The following is a 12,744-nucleotide window of genomic DNA, read 5'->3' on the forward strand; positions in this document are numbered from 1 at the left end:
CGCCTCTAACCAGTGAGCCACACTACTTCACTACAGTAAAAAATGTGCAGAAAGAGGCAAGAGAAGTACAGAAAGAGGCAAGAGAAGTGTAAAAAGAGACAAGAGAAGTGCAGATAGAGGCAAGAGAGGAGAAGAAATAGGAAATAAAGGTGCAGAAACAGTAAAGAGAACTACAGAAGAGGCAAACGAGTTCAAAAAACAGACAAGAGAGATGCAGAAAGAGAAAACAGGGGTGCAGAATGAGGCGAGAGGTACAGAAACAGGCAAGAGAAGTGCTGAAAGAAGTAACAGGTGTAGAAAGAGGCAGGAGAAGTGCTGAAAGAAGGAACAGAAATGCATAAAGAGGAAGAGAAGTACAGAAAGAGGCAACAGAGGTGCAGAAAGAGGCAAGATAAGTGAAGAAAGAGGCAAAGAGGTACAATATGAGATAACAGAGGTGCACAAAGAGACAAGAGAAAATCAGAAAGAGGAAATACAAGTACAGATAGATGCAACCGGGATGTTGAAAGAAACAAGAGAGAAGCCGAATGAAGCAAGAGAAGCGCCGAAAGACAAGAGAAGTGCAGAAAGAGGCAAGATGGTTACAGAAAGAGGCAAGAGGAGTCCGGAAAGAATCAAGAGAAATGTAGAACGATGCAACAAAAGTGCAGAAAAAGGCAAGAGAAGTGTAAAAAAAAGCAAGAGAAATGCAGAAAGAGACAAGAGAAGTGCAGAAAGAGGCAAGAGTAGTGCAGAAAGAGGCAAGAGATGCACAGAAATAGGCAAGACAGGTGCAGACAGAGGCAAGAGCGGTGCTGAAAGGCACAAGAGGGTTGAGAAAAAAGCAACAGAAGTACAGAAAGAGGTAAGAGAACTGTAGAAAGAGGGAAGAGAGGTACAGAAGGAGGTAGGAGAGGTACAGAAAGATGGAAGAGGTGTGTCAAAAGACACAAGAGGGGTACAGAAAGAAGCAAGAGAGATGCTGAAAGAAGCAAGAGAAGTGGAGAAAGAAGCAACAGCGTTGCAGAAAGAGGCAAGAGGGGTGCAGAAAGAGGTAAGAGAAATGCAGAAAGAACCAACAGAGGTGCAAAAAGAGGCAATAGAAGTGCAGGAAGAGGCCAGAAAAGTGCCAAAAGAAGCAAGAGAAGCACAGAAAGAAGCAAGAGCAGCGCAAAATGAAGCAAGAGAAGTGCAGAAAGAGGCAAGAGATTAGAAAGGGGCAAGAGATGTACAGCAAATGCCAAGAGAGGTGCAGAAAGAGGCAAATGAACTGCAGAAAGAACCAACATTGGAGCTGACAGAGGCAAGAGGGGGTCTGAAAGAGGCAAGAGAAGTGCAGAAAGAAGCAACAGAGGTACTGAAAGAGGCAACAGAACTATGGAAAGAGGCAAGAGAGGTACAGAAAGAGGCAAGAAAGTTGCACAAACAGGTAAACAAGGTGCAGAAAGATGGAACAGGGGTGCAGATAGAGGCAAGAGAGGTACAGAAATAGGGAGGAGGGGTACAGAAAGAGGCAAAACGGGTATAGACATTTGCAAGAGAGGTGCAAGAAGAATGCAGAAAGAACCAACAGAAATGCAGAAAGAGGTAAGAGAAGTGCAGAAAGAAGCAAACGAGGTGCAGCAAGAGGCACGAGAACTGCAGAAAGAGGGAACAGGGATGCAGAAAGAGGCAAGAGAGGTGCAGAAAAAGGGAACAGGTGTACATAAAGAGGCAAGAGGGATGCAGAAAGAGAGAAGAAGGGTACAGTAAGAGGCACAAGGGGTACTGAAAGAGGCATGAGGGGTGCAGAAAGAAGCAAGAGAAGTGCAGAAAAAAGCAACAAAGGTGCAGAAAGAGGGAAGACGGGTGGAGAAAGAGGCAAGAGAAGGTGCAGAAAAAAGCAACAGAGATGCAGAAAGGGGAAAGAGGGATAGAAAAAAGGCAAGAGGGAAGCTGAAAAAAAGCAAGAGAGGTGCATAAAAGACAACAAAAGTACAGAAAGAAGGAACAGAGGTGTATAAAGACGCAAGAGGAGTGCAGAAGAGAGAAGAGGGGTGCAGAAAGAGGCACTAGGACTGCAGAAAGAAGCAAGAGAGGTGTAGAAAGAAGTAAGACTAGTGCGGAAAGAAGCAACAGGGGCACAGAAATAGGGATGAGGGGTGGAGAAAGAGGCAAGAGAAGTGCTGAAAGAAGCAACAGACATTTAGAAAGAAAAGAAGAAGGGTGGAGAAATAGGTACGAGGGGTACAGAAAGAAGCAAGAGAGGTGCATAAAGAAACAAAAGAAATACAGAAAGAAGAAAGCAAGATGCAGAAAGGGGGAATAGGGGTGAAGAAAGATGCAAGAGGGGAGCAGAAAGAAGGAATTGGAGTGTAAAAAGAGAGAAGGGGGAAGTAAGAGGCACAATGGGTGCAGAAAGAGGCACGAGAGGTGCAGAAAGAAACAAGAGAAGTTCAGAAAGAGAAAACAGAGGTGCAGAAAGAGGGAAGAGGGGTGGAGAAAGAGTCCAGAGAGGTGCAGAAAGAAGCAAGAGAGATGCAGAAAGGGGAAAGAGGGATGGAGAAAAAAGCAAGAGGGAAGCAGAAAAAAGCATTAGAGGTGTAGAAATAAATAAAAGAAGTACAGAAAGAAGGAACAGAGGTGCAGAAAGACGCACGAGGGGTGCATAAATAGAGAAGATGCACAAGGACTGCAGAAAGAAGCAGGAGAGGTGCAGAGAGAAGTGAGATGAGTGCAGAAAGAAGCAGGAGAGGTACAGAAAGAAGGAAGAGGGGTGGAGAAAAAGGCAAGAGAAATACAGAAAAAAGCAACAGACATGCAGAAAGGGGAAAGAGGGGTAGAGAAAGAGATAAGAGAGGTGCAGAAAGAAGCAAGAGATGTGCAGAAAGAAACAAAGGAAGTGCATAAAGAAGGAGCAGAGGTGCAGAAAGAGGCAGGAGGGGTGCCAAAAGAGGGAAGAGGGGTGCAGAAAGAAGCAAGTGAGGTGGAGAAAGAGGCAACAGAGGTGCAGAAAGAGGCAAGAGAAGTGTAGAAAAAGAAAGAAAGGTGTAGAAAGAAGCAAAAGAAATACAGAAAGAGGTAAGAGATGCGTAGAAATAAGCAAGAGTGGCTTGCTCCCCATTAGTACCAATTTAACACCCACATTTAGCAATAAGTAACAGGTGACCATTCTAGGTTTGCAAAGGGCCTTCCACCACGCTGTAACACTTGTCGCTGCATTTTTGGTAATGTTTGAGTCTTTTGAGCTAGAAACAAAGCTTTCTTTGTCCAAATCTGCAGATTAGGCAGCAGATGATGGATTATGTGACGAATGCGGAAAATGTATATTTGTGTGAAAGTCGGTGCAGCCAAACAGTCGCATAATTCCAATGGCCCTGCTCATACCTCCTACCAGGTCCACAAGTGCTCCTCAGTGATTCCTTCCTTTTTGTCTCACTGAGCTCATAGTTAACCTTCCATGGAAATGAGGAAGACTAAACCTGAGGTTACCACTCCACAGCACAGACTACTGTACCACATAATTACTCTCCATAACACATATACTACACTACATAATTCCTATACACTCAATACCACACACGTTCTATCCAAATAATTTCCATGCACAACATACTACATAATTCCACTATATACAAAGCACATCCACTCCACTCCAAAAAAGTATTCTAAAAAACTTTTACCATTTACAATGCCAATAGCTCTAACTCTTGCAAATGTGAAACCAATTACATTGCAAATGCTTCTTTAACTAGTAGTCGTGTTTGCCTCCAACCAGTGTTCAGGAATTACGCTGCGTAGGATTTACTGGAGGTGCCATGAGGGATTCTTGGCCCACAAAGTCCCTCAGGAGTAACGTGGACTTCAACCCCATCCCGTAGTGTGCCAGGAGGCATGTTTACAGAGTGGTGGAGAAAGGGGGAGCGTGGCCTCCGAAGACCTCATAGCAATCCTACTGCGTGGGACTTACTGGAGGTAACAGGAGCCACTCTTGTTTTAACAAATGGGTTTCCTTTAATATTATATGGTTGCAATTAAGTAATTTCAGATATTAAAAAAAATGTTGCCGTCTTCTCGTCACCCTCAGACCATTTACATTCCAGGTTATTATTTTCATTTTACCCTCTAAAGTCGAGGCATTACTTGAACACACTATGGAAAAAGAATAAGTACTGTTATCTTAAATGGGCGTCCTCATGAAGATGGAGCTCAAATAGGGCAAAAATATTTGTCCAATGACAGATGGGAGGGTTCTCCATGGGTGGGTGAAGGGTGTGAGTGTATGTTATTTCTTTTTTTTAAGCATAATGTTTGGGTGGGGAGCATCAGGGGAAAAAATCCCCCAAAATATTTGTCCGATATGCAAGACACAGAGAAGATAAGGCTCTGAAAGAGGTATTATTCACTCAATATGATTAAAGCCCTGGGAGAGAATGAGAAAGAAAGCGAGTATAAAGTATAGATGGTGACACCTGAGGGTACTTGTGGAACCCCCTGAGCAGGCCTAGGGAGTCAGGGTGTTCCTACCCTGCCCCCTATTCTTGTTTTTCATCCTTTTTTCCACAGATATCTTCTGACTCAGTAACCGAGTCACAAAATGGCTTCCAACACTTCCTGGTTTGGAGTGTTGGTAGCCAATCAGAGTGCAGGTCGTTCCCTGGAGGGTGTGTGATCTCTCCTTGGTGCTCAGATATTAAATCTTTCTTTTTCTAATTTCTCAGAAACTACAGATCGGATTTACACCATTTGAAAAAAGGGCTCTTTCTGAACCATGACCTATCTTCTTGCCAAATTTTATATAATTCCATTCAGCAGTTCGGGCTGTAGATTTGTCTAAACGTTCCTATGGAAATTAACATGGGAAAAACGCATTTTGGGACCCCCTTTTTTCTCAGCCCCCCGCCCCCATGACGAATCACCCTGAAACTTTTAAGACAGAAGCAGACCGGAGCTGGGCACTTTAAAAAAAAAATTCACGAAGATTCATTATCCGGCGCCAAAGTTAATAGGAAAAGAAGAAACACTTTTCCTATGGAAACTAGGTCCTAACTATAACTACCTCCTGGCGACCGCCAGTAGGTAATATATATAAATATGTATGTATGTATATATCAATCAACACCGTCTCCTCGTACAAAAAGCAACTGACCGTGGACCATAATATTTGCATGCGATATTTACTTCAGGCTTTTGACAAAAACACCCTACGCGTTTCGGAGTTGAGAGCTCCTTGCTCACAATATATATACATATATATATATATATATATATATATATATATATATATATATATATATATATTTTACCTACTGGCGGTAGTTAGCGGTAGTTATAGTTAGAAGCTAGTTTCCATAGGAAAAGCGTTTTGCCAATAACTTTGGCACCGTTTGACAAATTTTCACAACATTTTGAAAATGAATTCTTTCTTCAGGTCAGCTCCTGTCTTGAAAGTTTGGGGGTGATGCGTGAAGGGGGGGCTGAGAAAAAAGGGGGGCCCCAAAATGCATTTTCTCCATGTTAATTTCCATTGGAAACTTTAGGAAGCAAGATGGCGCAGTGAAGACGCCACGGAGAGGACGCTCCCACTGTGAACCCTTGACCCTCGAGCTCTCAGGCAACTGAAAAGCCGAGTATGCTCCCGAAAAACAACCACAGCTGATTTCTGATTTCTGGATCTTTTGGTTGCTAAGAAAAAAACGATTTTCAGAGCGCTGAGAAGGTGCCCCGTTAGCGCTACAGAAGCTCTACGCAGCGCTACACAGTTACAAGCTACAAGCTACAAAGTCATAGGCACAGCAGGCTGCAAGCTGCAAACTATACTGCCTTTGCGGGGCTTTTGATTTTTGACTTTTCCGAGTGGGGCTTGCTTACCTGCTGTTCCGCTGGTTGTGGAGCACTGGTGCGCTGGAGCTCGACACGGGCTCAGGAAAAAGTGGAAACGTGTTGCAGGAAACCCGGCGGCAGCCGCAGCTGCAACGAATTGCCTGAGAGGAGGGGCCGGCAAGCGCTGGGAACACCCGCAGGCAGAGGCAGAGGCAGAGGCAGTAGAGGCGGCGGCAGGGGGCTCGAGAGCCGTGAGGCACTTGTTTGGAGCGTTCAGGCGATGATACACTGAACTAGTGTAATTGCCTCAACTGACTGACTGCACCGGGTAATGTACGGGGAGATTTTCTTATTCTCTGATTTCCCGAGGTCTTTTGCCTGATTTACCGGATTTGCCTGTAATACCTAAAGCAACTGTGCCGTGGCTAGGAGCCGGCTTTAATGCTCAAAGCTTAAGGCTTAAGGCTTGGCTTGGCTAAGCTTGCTAGCTTGCTTGGGCGCTGTCAAAAAGAAATTATACTAGGCTTTTGGCTCCAGCAACTACGGCAGTACGGCAGTACAGTAACTATTGGCTCCAAAAACTACGCTACTAACTACGCTACTGGGAGATAACAGGCACATTCTGCTGATGGCACCCATATACGTCAGGGGAAAGTTAACCAAAGTTACCCCCCTGAAAGACGGAGTGGATGAGGGGAGTTCACCAATATTTAAACCTATTTCACCAGCAGTGGTAGCCAGGATGCGCCGCCACACGGATAGACAAAATGATAAGCAGCAAGCTATTCAACTTTCTCCAAATACACCTACAAAAACTAGCTCCACTACAGCAGCTACTAAAAATAAAGACAAAGGGAAAGCTAAAAATGAAGTAGCAGGAACATCCGCTTACAAATCTGATAAATCTATTGATAATTCAGCTAAAGGCGGTAAAGTGATGTCAGATATGGTGGACAGGAGCGCTACAAACAAGGTGGACAAGTTGAATGAGGCTGAACATAACGAAAACATTGTGGTGGAAGCTCATACTACAGATGTTACTACTAAACCTGCCCTACAGCTCCCTCAGTCCCCTCAGTCTTTACCGGTTTTAGATCAGACTATAGCTGATGAGAGAAACGATAATCACTGCGATGGCGCTGATGGAAATGACGGCACCGACAACGAGATATGCCTAGAGGCTAACTTTGACGATGCGGAATACGAGGAGCTAGTTGAAGGAGAAGATACTGAGGGAGGAGAAGACATAGGCGAGGACATAGAATACAGCTCTACACAATCAAAGGCTAGTAGATCCTCTGCCCTCAAAAAAAGGGGAAAAGCAAAAAATAAAGTTAAGAAAGGGGGGAGAAACATGAACCCTGTTGTTTTACTAAATACATTAATACCAACCATCAGCGGAGGGAAAATGCTTACAGATCAGAGCCTGCTGAGTAAGTGGTTTCAAGCTCAAAAGAGAGGGGCTAAAAGTCTGTCGCCGACCTTATCAGGAGACAATTCTACTGCAGAAGAAAGCCTTAAAAACAACTTAAACAACTCGCAAGCTACTCCGCTCGTGAGTGTGGTCCCATCAAATACAGACTCGGACTTGCTGCCTCTGCCACTGCCTTCTACAACTGACCCCTCTGCTCCTGCTCCGGCGACTACACCATCTACTGGTAACATTCTTGACGGCAATATTGATACTAGCGGGAGTATCGGGGTTATTCGGAAAGACAAACCTCTTGCACCCACTTCCCCCCACATCGGGCCAACGCTAACACCTATTATCTCCATCTCCCATCCACCGGCTTCTGTTAATGATAATGTCTCATCTTTGGATTTAATCCTAAAAACATTAATGGATCATCGCCAAGAGGTACAAGGTCATTTCTTACAACTACGGGAAGACAATACTAAAATCCACAGTTCCCTCCAGGAAGTCACTAATAAGCTGAACGGCGTAACAAAAGAAATCAAGGAAATACAGCAAAGAGTTGTCGAAGTGGAGGAAACCCTCGCTACTACTATGGCTTCATCAGATCGACATAATGAAGAAATAGGGGCTCTGCAGAGTAAAGCTGAGGATTTGGAAAACCGGCAGAGGCGGCAGAACCTGAGACTCTTTGGGATACCTGAAGGATCTGAGGGAGCTGATGCAAGGGCTTACATGGTAAAAACACTACAGAGGGCATCTCCGGATTCAATCTGATTGGGACTGGGATTCTCAGCTTCAGCGGGTACACAGACTTCCTATCATTCCCAGAACCCAGGAGAGTAAATACCCACAGCCCTTTTTAATCTACTTTGGCAATTACTTGCTTAGACAAGCAGTCTCAATGAAAGCCAGACCAAGAACTCCAGTGACAATTGATAATGTAACTTTCTTTGTAAAATCCAATCTCAGCAAGGCTACTATGGATAAAAGATGGGGGCTACGCAAGTTTATTGACCCCATTAAGTCTCATGGTGCAACGGTGTATCTACAGGAACCTGCTCGCCTCAAAGTTATTATGTCCGGACACAATTATTTTTTTCATGATGTTAAAGAGGCGGAGCATTTTCTTTCAAACATGGATTTAAAAACGTAATTAAGAAAATAATGGGACGGAAAATTAAGTTACATTAGACTAACTTGCTATGGTTGTTATTCATGTCTATAACTGACTAGGGTAACTTTCTTCTATTCTGATTCTCGTTGTTTATTTTTTTGGGTCATTGCTCTTTCTGTATGAGAGCAATACAGAGGGTTGGGGTTCCTGGGGAATCCTCTCTGGTTGGCTGCCCCTCAAGCGGCAGCAGAAGATAGGGGGAGGCTTCCGGGTAGGTACAGGGGGGAGGGATTTAGGAGAGTGGAAGGGAGGGGAGGGTAATACAGGAGGGGTGGGTGGAGCTTTGTCTTGGGGTAGGGTTAAAAAAGGGGGAACATTTTTTATTGCAGGAAGGAAAGACTGTTTAGGTATTCATAAACTATATTAGTTTGTATTAATAAAATTGCGTGTGCAGAGGACAGACAATTGTATGACCTTCGGAAATGTCAAAATTTAGACTTTTAGTTTGGAATGTTGCTGGTCTCAATAACAACCAGAAAAGGAAATTGGTACAAGAGGAAATGGATATGTATAAGCATCATCTAGCACTTATGTCTGAAACACACATTAGTTACCAAGACAGAAAGCTACTGTCCCAAATGGGCTATGACTTGGTTGTTAGCTCGTCCTTAGGAGCTTTGATCCGTGGGGTTGCTATACTCAAACAGAAAAGCTTAGTGATGGAAATTATTAAAATAGCTTCTGATGTACAGGGAAGATGGGCTATAGCGCAAATTCAATTGGAAACTAAGAAATTCGTCTTGTGTTTGGTTTATGGGCCTAATATCGATGATCCGAAATTGTATGAGCAGCTAAACATTGAGCTATTGGACTGGGAGGGCGAAGTTTTGGTAATGGGAGATTTTAACTGTGCTCTGGATAATAGAATAGACACTACCGGTTTAGGCAGTGCTAAGAGGATGCCTAAGGTTAGGGCTGCTATTATGGAGCTGGGTAGAATTCATATTTTGAAAGACATATGGTACTCAAAATACCCCAAACAAGCTGGATCACAACCCGATACTTATGGAAATTAAAATTACTGAGCAAAGTCCAGCTGTACGATTTTTTACATTTCCTAAATATTTGTTTAGGGACTCTCAATTTGTATTACTTTTAAAGGAACATATTAAGGAATATATAGATTTAAACACCAACACGGCTCCGATAAATATAGTCTGGGATGCTTGTAAGTGCAGCATTAGGGGCTTTGCCCAACAGTATATTTTTAGGAAAAACACTGATAGTCGCAGAGAAACTAAGATAACCATCTCTAATATCCTGCGGGTTGAGCAACAATTAGCAGGAGCTGCCGCTCAAAAAACACCTAACATTGAACTACTAAGAATGGAGCTGTTAAAGCTACAATCTTCTATTAAAAAGTCACTAAGAGAAGGGTACAGCGCTAAAATCCATAAATATAAATTGGCTCAGTATGAAGGAGGGGATAGAATAGGCAAAGTACTTGCATATAAAGTTGCTGACAAGAAAGCCAGAACCAGGATTAAACTAATTAAAGGTCCAGATTTATACAATTATGAACAAACAGACCAGATTCTTGACCAATTCACTAAATATTATCGCAAACTATACACACCGACAACACTCCTACTACTGCCAAAATACTTCAGTATCTCGATGAGTATATGCCTACACCTTTAGATACTGAAGCAGTGCACCAGCTTAATTCTAGAATAACAATCTCTGAAATGAATGAGGCAACCCTCGCCCTACCCTCTGGCAAAGCGGCAGGAGAGGATAGTTTGCCTATGGAGCTGAATAAAGTATGTGCACTAGAACTACTCCCTCTTCTGGAAATAGTGATGAACTCCATAACGGAGTCTAGAAAGGCTCCCATGTCCTGGAAAATTGCTAAAATAGTATTCTTTTTAAAGAAAAACAAGCCCCCGGAAGAATGTGGCTCATATCGGACGATCTCTTTGATTAATTCTGATGTAAAAATGCTTGCCAAAATATTGGCTAAACGTCTAGCCCCTATAATGCCAGTTCTAGTTAACGCCCAGCAACACGGTTTTGTGACAGGAAGGGATACCACAGCCCATGTAAATATGGCAATCACAGCCTTTGATGTCGCCTCAACTACTCACACCCCACTCGGGATGGTAATGTTAGATGCTGAAAAAGCATTCGACCGAGTGGGGTGGGAGTATCTATGGGAGGTTTTGAAGAAGATTGGTATTCAGAACCCCTATTTTAATTGGGTCTGCTCGCTTTACGATACACCACGGGCGAAGATCAGCTATGGGTGAACGGAGTCAGCTACGTTTTTGATAGAGAGGGGAACAAGGCAAGGTTGCCCTCTGTCCCGTCTACTTTTTGCTCTATCTTTGGAGCCCTTTTTAAATGCATTGACAGCTCAGGATAGTATTATAACTGCACAACATGGTGGTAAAAATCTGAAGATAACTGCTTTTGCAGATGATATAGCGATATATACTACTGACTTGGTTACAGCAATTCCGGCAATAATACAAGAGGCCGGAAATTTTGGAGATGTGTCTGGCTATAAACTTAATGTAAGTAAGACACAAGCTATCGCTAATTACAAACCACTGGTACCAATTCTGGGTTTATGCCAAAGCGTGACCTATCTTGAAATCAAGTTGGCAGCTAATATAGACAAGGTGATAACTATGAACTATGACTCTATGTTAAAGAAAATTATGTTACTTTTAAAAAAATGGCACAAGATACCGCTCAGCCTAGTGGGACGTATCAACTTAATTAAAATGAAGATCCTACCCAAATTATTATATTTATTTAGATCAATCCCCTTGTAAATTAACAAACTTTTCTTTAAGAAACTAGAAGGCATTTGTAGTAGCTTTGTGTGGGGCTATAAAAAAGCGCGAAGATCTATCAAATTATTAGAGTTACCAATCGAAAAGAGAGGCTTGATGTTTCCTGATTTTAGAATATATTATTTCACCACTTTTTTTATAACGCATACGAAGCTTGCTGAAAAATGAGAGTTCTTTATTTTATCACCACTACATGCTGGGACCTGATTGCAATCAATTCTTATTTCGTTTACACGATCCTAATTACTTCAAAAGAGTCAAATTTAAGACCGCTTGGCATATTAAAAAAATCTGGGACGAAATCATGACTATAGGAAAAAACTCCTTATTATAATGCTGAGCTTAGACTGTGGGGTAATCCTGGGCTGCCTTGTACTTTTTCAGATGGTTTGGGGAAGACATGGGCTAGGCATGGAATTACCACTCTGGGAGACCTTTATGGCCCGAATAGTTTTCTAGATTTTTGCTTACTTAAACATATTTTTGAATTAAATGATGATATGTATTTTAAATATATCCAAATCAGGGATTTTCTACTTCGCAAGATGAAGATTGTAGAAGTATCACATTCGGACTTTCTAACGTGTCTCAAAGTTAAATCACTTATAAGTTTAAGCTATGGCCATCTGATTGCAAACAAAAGGGACAATAGTGGGAAACTAGCGGCTAAATGGTCAACCAGACTAGGAGTTAACATCAACCCTAAACAGATTTCGGCCTCATTATGCCAGATAAACCGGGTAGTCCAATCTTCCAACTTGAGGCTCCAGCTATATCGAACAGTTACTCAGCTATACTACACTCCACAAAGAATATTTTGTTGGACACGTGGCAACCAGACTAATGATCGTACCAAGTGGCCGAAATGCGATATCAAAGCAGCAGGTATTGAGCATATGTTGGTTTTATGCCCAAATTTATCTATATTTTGGAATGGGATAACTGACGTTCTGTCGAGGAAACAAATTAATACTCCGCCGATAACGCCACAGTTAATTCTACTTGATTTTCAGGATAACCTTAGTCAGCATAGGGATCTATTAACTATAGTATATGCATGTGCTAGGTTAGTCATAGCTAGATCCTGGATCTTAAAAGATCCTCCTAGTGTAATGGAATGGTGGAGTTTGATAAATGAAATTAATGTTATGGAACTCTCTCTAGCAAGACTCAGAGGTCCTAATGCTTTGAAAAAGAAAGAAAAAATGTTTGGAACTTTTTTTGAATTGTAAATATGTTTAAAAACCAGTGGTAAATCTTGCTCAAAAGTATTTTTTGGGGGATTATATATGTCTATCCTCTGCTTAAGCTGTTAAAGGAGAAATTGTATTTTCTTTCTTCTTGTATTGAAATTTGATGAAGATGTTCTTACTGCAATAATAAAAAAATAAATAAAAAAAAAGTAAACTTTAGAACGGAATTACACCAAATTTGGCTAAAAGGTAGATTTTTTTTTTAATGGTGTAAATCAGTTCCGTAGTTTTTGAGATTTTTATAGATTTAGGGATATCGATATTTGAGAATTGTGAGATCTGATTGGCTTAGGTGTTCCGAGCACGAACTTTCCAGGC

This window comes from Lissotriton vulgaris, chromosome 1_1 (assembly GCF_964263255.1).
Source record: "Lissotriton vulgaris chromosome 1_1, aLisVul1.2, whole genome shotgun sequence".
Lineage (NCBI taxonomy): Eukaryota > Metazoa > Chordata > Amphibia > Caudata > Salamandridae > Lissotriton > Lissotriton vulgaris.